Genomic DNA, 11,167 nt, shown 5'->3' on the forward strand with positions numbered 1-11,167 from the left:
ACACGGATTTGGTGATAACCTGACCGCAAATCAATCTTCGAGAACACACAGGCTCCTTTCAATTGATCCAACAAGTCGTTTATCCTAGGCAAAGGGTATTTGTTCTTGATGGTGGCCTTATTCAACCGACGATAATCAATACATAGTCTCATCCCACCATCCTTCTTCTTTACTAACAACACTGGAGCTCCCCACGGTGAGACACTAGGTCGCACAAAATGTTTAGCCATCAGTTCTTCCAATTGCCCCTTCAATTCTCTTAATTCAAGTGGTGCCATCCGATACGGAGAAACGGATATAGGAGCCGTTCCCGGTACCAGGTCAATAGAGAATTCCACTTCCCTTTCCGGAGGAAGAGAAGTGACATCCTCGGGAAAAACATCGGAAAATTCTCTAACGACAGCAATTTGTGAAACCTCTAACTTGTCACCCGTCTCCTTAGTGAGAACCAATAGAACAGACTTCTCTTTCTCAAACAAGAAATTAATCATACCTACCGTACCTTCTAGTATAGTAGTCAACACATCCTTCGGAGTAGCTTCTTCAGTTGGAATAATGATTAACTTCTCCTCACACCCAATGAACACCGAATTAGCAGAAAGCCAATCCATTCCCAATACAACGTCTACCTTCTTAAGTGGTAAGCAAACAAGATCAATCTGGAAATTCCTACCACCCACAGATAACACACAATTTTCACACACCAACGGTGTCTCTACCATCTCATCCATAGCAGTAGTAACCGCCATAGGAGGAAATAAAGGAGTAGCTTGCAACCCAAGTCGCTTCATACATTGTAATGACACAAAAGAGTGTGTTGCTCCACAATCAAATAGAACAAAACAAGAATGCCCATTAATGAAACACGTACCCGCAATCAAAGAGTTATCACCCTTGGTCTTCTTAGCATCCAAGGTATAAACTCTACCAGTACCCCTTCCTTGAACTTGATTCCTATTCTGAGGACAATTCCTAGCCATATGCCCTTCTTGATGACAATGGAAACACTTCGCCCCTTCAAAGGCACATCTTCCAAGGTGATTCTTACCACAACTACGACACACCGGAGGTGCACTAGACCGAGGACCTTGCACTTGCTTTCCTTTGAAAGCTTGTGGCCTAGGTCGAAATTGTTGGCTTGGCCTTCCTCTTTCATATTGATTCTTCTTCTTCAAATCTTCCTCAGCTTGAACTTTCTTCAAACTAGTCTCGGCCACATAACATTGTCGCAACAACTCTGTATAAGTAGTGAACTCCCTCTGGGACACACTATGTGAGATACCAGCCCTTAAACCAAACAGAAACTGGTCCACCTTCCAACCCTCATCAGGAGCATACGCGGCCTGCCTAGAGTAAGCAGCCAAAATTTCAAACTTTTCAGCATAAGTAGCTACTGACATATTGTCCTGCCTTAACTGCTGGAACTCCAATTCCTTCTTAGTCCTCAGTGAACTAGGAAAGTATTTCTCCATGAAAGTGGTCTTGAAATTCTCCCATTCCTTAGGTACTCCCTGAGTAATCATCAAAGCAGAAGCACCCTTCCACCACCTCATAGCTGGACCTTTCAGCGAATGAGAAGCAAACACTACCTTGTCCTCTTCACTACAATGCACGATCTCAAAGATCCCTTCTACATTGGCCACCCACTCATGCGCCTTTATAGGATCTAATCCACCATGAAACTCCGGAGGATTCATGCGAATGAAATCTCTATAAGTCCCACCTACAGCTTCGGGCACAACCACTGGAGCATTATGACCGCCATTCATCTGTTGCATCATCTGCAGCATGAACTGATTCTGCTGCTGTTGCATCTGTTGCATGAACTGGGGCCATGGAACATTCGCACCGCCATCCGGTGTATTCACTTGTGGGGGTCGTGTGGGGGGTCGACCACGAGTCCTGCGTCCGTCCGCCATGTTCCTGGAGGTTATCAAAATGGGATTAAGTTGATCAGGCTCAATGCCATAGTCATAACACAACAAAACTCATGGGAACACAACACATCTTGGACAGAAAGAAACACTTATAATATCTCATGGCTAGGTCGAGGATACGACCTGCTCTGATACCAACTGTAACACCCATATATAAATACATGCATCAAATCATATAAGTATACATGAATCCAAGTATTTGGTACTGAAATACCAATAAGTTCCTAGACAACACATTATACATATTAATGCCCAAATACTAAAGTTCTACACAATGGCATAATACATACAAGATGTTCAAAATAAAAAGCTAAGAACTAGATCAGACAATGATCTCAAAAGAACTCCACAACGGAAGCTTCGCCATATCCAAAATAAGAACAAGGAATAAGGAAATCAAACTTCTTTCTCCTTACCCTTCGCGGAACCTGTAGTACCTGAAATCAATATATAATGGGGTGAGATATAAAATCCCAGTGAGTTCCCTATCCTATGGATCCTCTCGGCTTTACACGGTTCTAGCCTATCACTCTCAAATCAAGACAAGGAACTAGACCTTGAGTTCACACACTAACATTATATGGAATCATACTTAGAGTTCAACAACTCAACACAAGATTATTAATCGGAAACCAATACCAAGGCATCCCCATATTCCCGTCCCCTTCTACGTCTAGGAGGTGGCACGAGTCATGAATCCTTTGGAAAAATCTTGACATACGAAATGGATTCGGACTCATGAGCCTTTCCCCATGAATCGTCACTTCACATGGCCCGTACACCATCACAAGTCTCTACCCGTAGGTTCCATTCGTACACAAAAAGCGGGAATCAAACCTGCCAAGATTATGTGCCTTTCTGCACGGTGAATGCCTGTTAGCATTCAAAGGAAAAATAAAGAGTAAAGAAAATACTACGGTTCCGATTAATACATCAACAATGGTGATCGCTTCCGCAAACCACTAGGCCTGTTAGCCTTTCCTCATAAGATTCCAACACGTATGTCCATATAATGTTTCATCCTAGGTTTCTTTGTTAAGCTACACAACCTAACAATTCCTAGTTCTCCTCACTTATGCTTTATTCACATAACAATGAAGTTATTCAACCCTCTTGATATAAACATTTATAACAAGGTATACTAATCCACCTGCAATAGAACTCAGTAACAATTATAGAGTACACAAGCATCATACTAAAAGCATAACGTTCTCAAGAATTCGAACGAAAACCAACCCAAGTACTCAAGCAATTCCCGATTCTCGATTAAATAATTCTCCCTTTGTTCCCAAAACCTATACTACTAGAAAGTACACGCTTCTAGCTTCCTATCACTTCGAACGGTGATTAAAACAGAGTTATGGTTCAAAAGTTATGCTTGAAACAATTTCCATTAAGTTAAGAAAAATTGGTTAAGGAAGCTTCAGTTCGCGCCGCGCAACAACTAGGTCGCGCCGCGAACCCTATGGCAGAAGCAAACCACTATAATTTCTAACACTGTTCGCGCCGCTAACTAATCTACGCGCCGCGAACCCTATGGCAGAAGCAAAGCTCTAAAGATTTCCAACTGTTCGCGCCGCGACACCCAGTACGCGCCGCGTGCTGAAGGCAGAAGCAGAACCCCTAAAACCTGCATAGTTCGCGCCGCGCAGCCCCGTTCGCGCCGCGAAGCGCGCGAGAACTCAGTTCTCAGTTCTGTTTCAGCCACAACTTTCCTTGGTCAAAACCATATAAACCTGTCCCAAATCAGATTAAAGCATGGATACAAACTATAGGTGATCTATTCATGGATTATAATCACTTTGCTCATGAACATTGATGAATTTGTCCAAAACCTAGAATTCCTCTATACAAAACCCTAAATCAAAACTTATGATTTCTCATCCATAATCAAAACTATAAGTTTCTAACTAGAACCCACCTCGATTAAGAGTCGTTGATGTCGAAGATGAGTTGATTCGGCGAAGAAATGGTGAAGATCCAAGCTTTTCTCCTTTTTTCTCCTTTGCTCTTCCTTCTCTCTACTTCTTCTCTCTAACTTTCTCTTTTTGGTGAAGAATGAAGAAGAAAACAAAAGGAAAGGATATAAGGAAAAATATCTTTAAGTTAACACTACTAACTTAATGTCCAAAAGTATCTCTATCGTATCAATTGATAAAACCTCAGTGTCAGTTAATACATTAGAGCATTTAATTAATACGGGGTATTACAGAACTACTTTAAAGCTTGCCATTAATTTCATATCTAGCGTTGCATCCAAGAATATCTCATAATCCATGCCAGATCACTCGGTAATGGTTCTATCTGTCCACCATATATAAGCGAGACTCAGAGTCACACCTACGTACTACTTTCATTTTTATACTTATTTGAGTGTTAAAATCTAAACTTGCAATTACCTTACTCGCTAGTTACTAAAAACTTCTATCATTGTACCAAAAAGTCTACAGCTTAGAACCTACCATCAAGTCGTTGATCTGGTATAATTACATTCATAAAACAAGATGATTCTTGTATATTCTTTTTACATGGAAACAAGACATGGCCAATGAGTCATTTCTCTGAACAACGAAATCAGGTTAGTCGGTTCACTATGTGGATCGGAACTGGTTGGCTAAACAAAAAAGATTACTCCCTATAGAAATTATCATGAGCAAATATTCTCTTTTTAAATTCATTGAATAATGAATGTATCTGGTCTTTTATGTAGACCAGATACATTCAGTACTCAATGAACCTAAAAAGAAAATATTTACTTATAATTCAAGCCAGAGGGAGTATCATTTTTCTTAATTTTTTCTTTTCCTATTTTTCAGAAATAAAAACCAAATTCATCTAAAACTATTTTGATTTTCAAAATACATAAATAAAAGATAAGTGAATTTTATAAATAACATATTCAAACAAATTTATTATTTTCAAATTTTAAAATTGAAAAATAATTTTACAAAACTTGTTTTTGAAAAGTTTAACTCGAAGGAAAAGAAAATCACTAAAAAGATTGGTATATGATCACCTAGATTATGGGTGTTCAAAACCAAACCAAGTCAATAGAAAACCGCAAACCAAATCAACTCAATAGAAGTTTTATATTGTTTAGTTTAGTAATGGAAGAGGGAATTCAAGACTATATATTGAATTCAAGTTTTTCCTTACAAAATATATCCGACAAAAATACTTTAAGTTTGTATTTAACTTTCTTTGTTCTCTTATATTTTTGTATTAAATTGTTGTCAGAAGTAGTTAAATATCTATTTTGGAAGGGGTGCGTGTACTAGGGCTCAGGTTAGTTGAGGGTATATTATATGTTGTAACAATTTTCACATAGTGTTATTCGCCGGTTGTCTATTGAAAATGATCGTGGTTTTTTTCTTCAGTTTTGGAGTTTCTACATTATGTTATTGTGTTTTTCTTGCGTTCTTTTGTTTTTTCGATGCTAGTTTTTCTCAATAACTAGTATCAAAGTTTTTAGTTTGATTTAGGGATAAGTGTTCTTAGTAAGTTTTGTGGTTGCAGCGTTGTCTGATCTTCCACTTCAGAAAAAGAAGGGTAATGTCGTGAAAGAGTTGTTGAGTTGCAGTCACATATTCTGCTGTGCAGTTTGGGCTAGAGAAAATTGATGGAAGAATTGTTTTTGACATGTGAAAAGTTCAAGTCAAAGACGTGTTGATACAATAAGATTACACAAGGTAGGTGGTGGAAGAGCTTCATGCCATTGCCAACATTGAAGTTATACATCATAAGTTTTCAACCTAATTTTTTACTTATGAAATTTTTGGAGTGGTTTAACTTCATGTGAAATTTATTCTTCATGATAAAGTATTTGATTGTCGGTGGTGACAATGTAAATTTTTTGAAGCGGTTTATTTTCAAGTGAAATATATTTTTCATGAGAGAGTATGATATTTTTAAAACTATGATCGTCGGTGAAGACAATGTGAAAACTCTTAGAGTGGTGTAGCTTCAAGTGACTATACTCTTTATGGTAGAATATGCTTGTTGGTGAAGACAGTGAAAATTGATGTATTATTTTTAATCAAGGTGTGGATTGTTGAGTTTGGTTGAAAATATACATGTTGATACTATTTATGGTGGAGTATGGTTGTCAGTGAAGACAATGAAAGTTACTGCATTATTTTCAATCAAGGTGAAGATTGTTGGAATTGGTTGAAAATATACATGTAGAAGAAGTCTCACATCGCTTAGTTTTGTGAAAGAACAGGGAGTCCAAGGTTATATATAGAATTAAAGTTCTTCTAAGTCTCACATCATTTAGTTTAGTGGTGGAAGAGGGAATCCAAGGCTATATATATGATTCAAGTTTTTCTTTACAAGGTGTGCCAGTCAAAATCACTTTAAGCTTTGTTGTGGCGGTAAAGCGGCAAGCAACAAAAGTTTTGGAAATATATATCAGGGAAATTATTGTGTCCACGGATATTGGTGAGAAGAACCGCCGTTCGACTATCTCGCGTTCTAAGTTTCATGATTTGGGTGCGGAAAGGTAAATAAAAGCAATTAAACATTCTCAATAGTCTAAGAGAAATAGTTATGGAATTGCATTTCGTTCTACCCATCGAATACTTAAACATGAAGATCTTATCGCAACACAATCACAATATGCATCAAAATCACCGGGAATCAGTCGAGACGCCACATCAGTGTCCATGTCTGAAACACCGACGAAATCTCAACCGCACTATTCACATCAACGATGTCTCAACCGACACAAACAACACGGAGGCATTAAACTCGATACCTATAACGGTCATTAGCCCTAAATCCATTTTTGAAACCTAGAAACTAACAGTTATCATTCCTAATCAAGATCTACGGTGTCCATTTCTGAGACAACACAAATCCAGAGCATTTAAGCAAAAAGATCAAGAATAACAACAATGATGATTTATAAAGCGAATATATAAACGATCCCAAGATCGACAAATATACATACAAGAAGAGTAGAAATATACATACAAAACCCACCATTGGAATGAAACATAGAGAAGAAAGAAGATGAACCAGAAACTCTCACCGTGTCAAAGCAATCGAGACAAATCCATGATCAATCCACATGATGTAGCATCCAATGGTGTTTCCTAAACCTCTAAACTATCAAAAATGGATCATAGCCACTCCAAGGGGGAAATGGGTGATAAAAAGCCTAGAAAATTTGTTCCGAACTATATATAAAAAAACAGAAAACGCAGAGCGTGCGACGCGAGCTCTCTCACTTAAAACACTAAACCGCCCTAGCGCGCGAGGCGAGCTACATAGCGCGCGACGCGAGCAATCTCCTGCATGGATTTATTTCTTTTTAACCTTAGCGTGCGACGCGAGCTACACCAGAACAGCAGAATTATTCTTCAAAAACGCGTCCGCAGCCGTGTCTTCGACACTTTATTCCTCGAGACTCTGAAATGCCAAAAATACCTACAAAAAGACAACAAAACTATCAAACGGTATATATTTACATAAAAACGTAATAAAACTCAAAGTATACGAATTTACACAAAAACAGGGAATTATTCATACAGTATTAACAAAAAGTATCGATAAGTGCCACTATTTACATACACAAAATAACTACATTTTGGCACTTATCAAACTCTCCTCAACTAGAATCTGTTTGTCCTCAAACAGGGCCAAACACTCAAATCGCAAAAGTAAAAATCAAAGAATCAAGAATCAACAAGATTTGGAAAAACGAAACAATTATACGATTCAAACAAAAACACACAAACAAAGTAAATACTTACCACAATCCTACAAAGACAACATGAAAAAGAAACGAATCCTTAGTACAAAAATCATACAAAACATTCTAAAACATCACAAGCTCAATCACGAATCACGCCTAGCAAAAATTCATCGGTTGATGAAAAACACCGAAAGGTGAGGACTAATGACACTCACCCGACAAACTTGCAAACAATAGACAAAATTATCCACTCATTCAAAAATAGTATTGAAAATGCAACGACACGAATCACAATGGCTTTCAAGGTTGTAATGTGGCTCGGTTAACAAACAAGTGATAAGTCCTAAAGCTAATCGAAACAAAAACTTGCCTAAACCTAAGGGAGTAATTACTTCCACAAAGTTTCAAACAATATAACTTCAATCCAACTCTCTTCTTCATCACAAGTTTCACACCAAACACAAAACTTATTAACACAAATCTTCATTCCAAACTCTTTTTGTTCTTTTCTTTTTCAGACGTTTTCTCTTTTTTTTCTTTCTTTTTCTTTTATTTCTTTCTCACATTTTTTTCTTTTCTTTTTCTTTTCACAACCTCATATCAACCACAACATAAGCAAGCAAACATCCTCTCCCCAACTTGAATTCAACCACAATATCAAGTGAATACTCCCTACTTTCTAAGGCAAGGTAAAAATCCAACCAAACATCATAGGTGAAGGTCAAGAAAAACGATAATCAAAATCCATCAAAAAGGTGAACTATGTCTCAAGTTCAAAAACAAAATGGAAAATGATAAAAAGGCTCAAAGGGGTTACGAATGGTCACAAACTCACAAGGTAAATTGACATTTGGCTAAGGTAGTTGTGATCAAAATCAAACAAGTGCCTTGATCACTTTCGTGCATTCACAAAATCAATACAAATTAAAGATTAAACATAATAATATCTAGTTAAAACAAGAAATGTAGGTCACTCGCATATATACACAATCGAAAGCCACCTAACATTTATGGTAAAAAAGGGAAAACTAATTGTGATTCAAGTCATAAGCAAGTTATGCAAAAAAAATGAGTAATATGAAAATTGTACAAATGAAAAGTCTCCTAAACATGTTATGCTATAGAAAGCGATAAACGAGTACCTTGCTATGTACAAATTCGATCAATCATTACCGCACAACCGGCATGTTGAATCAATCAAAATCGGAGAATTACCAAATGCGACCACAAGCGAACGGGCCAAAATTTGAATCTAAACACAAACAAAAGAATTACAAATAAAACTATAAAATATGAAACTATAAGGCCTTGGTGTAAGTGGGAAAAAGTCGAGCCGAGTGACCCATTAAAAAGAGGTCACTGGCCAAAAGCAACACAGCGTGCGACGCGCCCATGAGCGCGCGACGCGCGCTACACCAGAAAAAACAGAACCAACCTAAAAAACCGAATTTCCAATGCGGCCTCCACTTATCACCTACACTACTCATTTACAGAAAAACAGAAAAATAAAACCGTTGGAGTGCCTCCCAACAAGCGCTTATTTTACGTCGTGAGCTTGACGCCTTTTATTGTTTCGCGAATGGTAAGTAACTTCCTCGCGGTACGCTAATGCTTTCGCCTCGAACGCAACCTAAAGAAATCGACTTGCCCAAACACTTAACAAACGAAATCAAAAGCAAAGGTATATACAAGTATGTGTAAAAACACCAATTTACAACGGAATGGTGAAATTGACTAAACAAGTTGAAAAGTGAAGATATGTAATTTAAGAGCTAATCCGAGTTCAACTTGTTTAGTAAGTTCACCAAACAAAACGAAACAAGTATAAATATACAAAAATATACAAGTATGAGTCTATACACAAAATATACGATATTCACATATTTATGAAACTTAAAACGAGAAACCATCGCAATGCGATTAATCTCAACCAATCCCCGGCAACGGCGCCATTTTGTTGTGGCGGTAAAGCGGCAAGCAACAAAAGTTTTGTAAATATTTATTCGGGAAATTATTGTGTCCACAGAGATTAGTGAGAAGAACCGTCGTTCGACTATCTCGCGTTCTAAGTTTCATGATTTGGGTGCGGAAAGGTAAATAAAAGCAATTAAACATTCTCAATAGTCTAAGAGAAATAGTTATGGAATTGAATTTCGTTCTACCCGTTGAATACTTAAACATGAAGATCTTATCGCAATACACTCACAATACGCATCAAAATTACCGGGCATCAGTCGAGACGCCACATCAGTGTCCATGTCTGAAACACCGACGAAAGCTCAACCGCACTATTCACATCAGCGATGTCTCAACCGACACAAACAACACGGAGACATTAAACTCGATACCCATAACGGTCATTAGCCCTAAATCCATTTCTGAAACCTAGAAACTAACAGTTATCATTCCTAATCAAGATCTACGGTGTCCATTTCTGAGACAACACAAATCCAGAGCATTTAAGCAAAAAGATCAAGAATAACAACAATAATGATTTATAAAGTGAATATATAAACGATTCCAAGATCGACAAATATACATACAAGAAGAGTAGAAATATACATACAAAACCCACCATTGGAATGAAACATAGGGAAGAAAGAAGATGAACCGGAAACTCTCACTGTGTCAAAGCAATCGAGACAAATCCATGATCAATCCACATGATGTAGCATCCAATGGTGTTTCCTAAACCTCTAAAATATCAAAAATGGATCAGATCCACTCCAAGGGGGAAATGGATTATAAAAACCCTAGAAAATATGTTCTGAACTATATATAAAAAAACAGAAAACGCAGAGCGCGCAACGCGAGATGGAGCGCGCGACGCGAGCTCTCTCACTTAAAACACTAAACCGCCCTAGCGCGCGACGCGAGCTACATAGCATGCGACGCGATCAATCTCCTGCCTGGATTTATTTCTTTTTAACCTTCAGCGCGCGGCGCGAACTACACAAGAACAGCAAAATTATTCTTCAAAAACGCGTCCGCAGTCGTGTCTTCGACACTTTATTCCTCGAGGCTCCGAAACGCCAAAAATACCTACAAAAAGACAACAAAACTATCAAATGGTATATATGTACATAAAAACGTAATAAAACTCAAAGTATACGAATTTACACAAAAACGGTGAATTATTCAAATAATATTAACAAAAAGTATTGATAAGTGCCACTATTTACATACACAAAATAACTACAGTTTGGTACTTATCAAGCTTGTATTTAATTTTCTTTGTTCTCTTATACTCTTATATTAGAGTATTGTGAGGTGTATTTAAATATTTATTTTGGAGGGTTTGGGTGTATTGGGGCTCTGAGTTAGTTGAGGATATATTATATGCTGTAATAACTTTCACATACTATTCTCTGGTTGTCTATTGACACTGACCGTGGTTTTTTCTCCGTTTTTGAAGTTTCCACATTATGTTTTTGTGTTCTTTTATTTTCTCTGTCATTTTTTCCAACAACATACAACTGTTAGGGAGTCCGAGAGAGTCGAGAGCACCAATGGGACTAATGCTTCAGGACAA

This window comes from Vicia villosa, linkage group LG5 (assembly GCF_029867415.1).
Source record: "Vicia villosa cultivar HV-30 ecotype Madison, WI linkage group LG5, Vvil1.0, whole genome shotgun sequence".
NCBI lineage: Eukaryota > Viridiplantae > Streptophyta > Magnoliopsida > Fabales > Fabaceae > Vicia > Vicia villosa.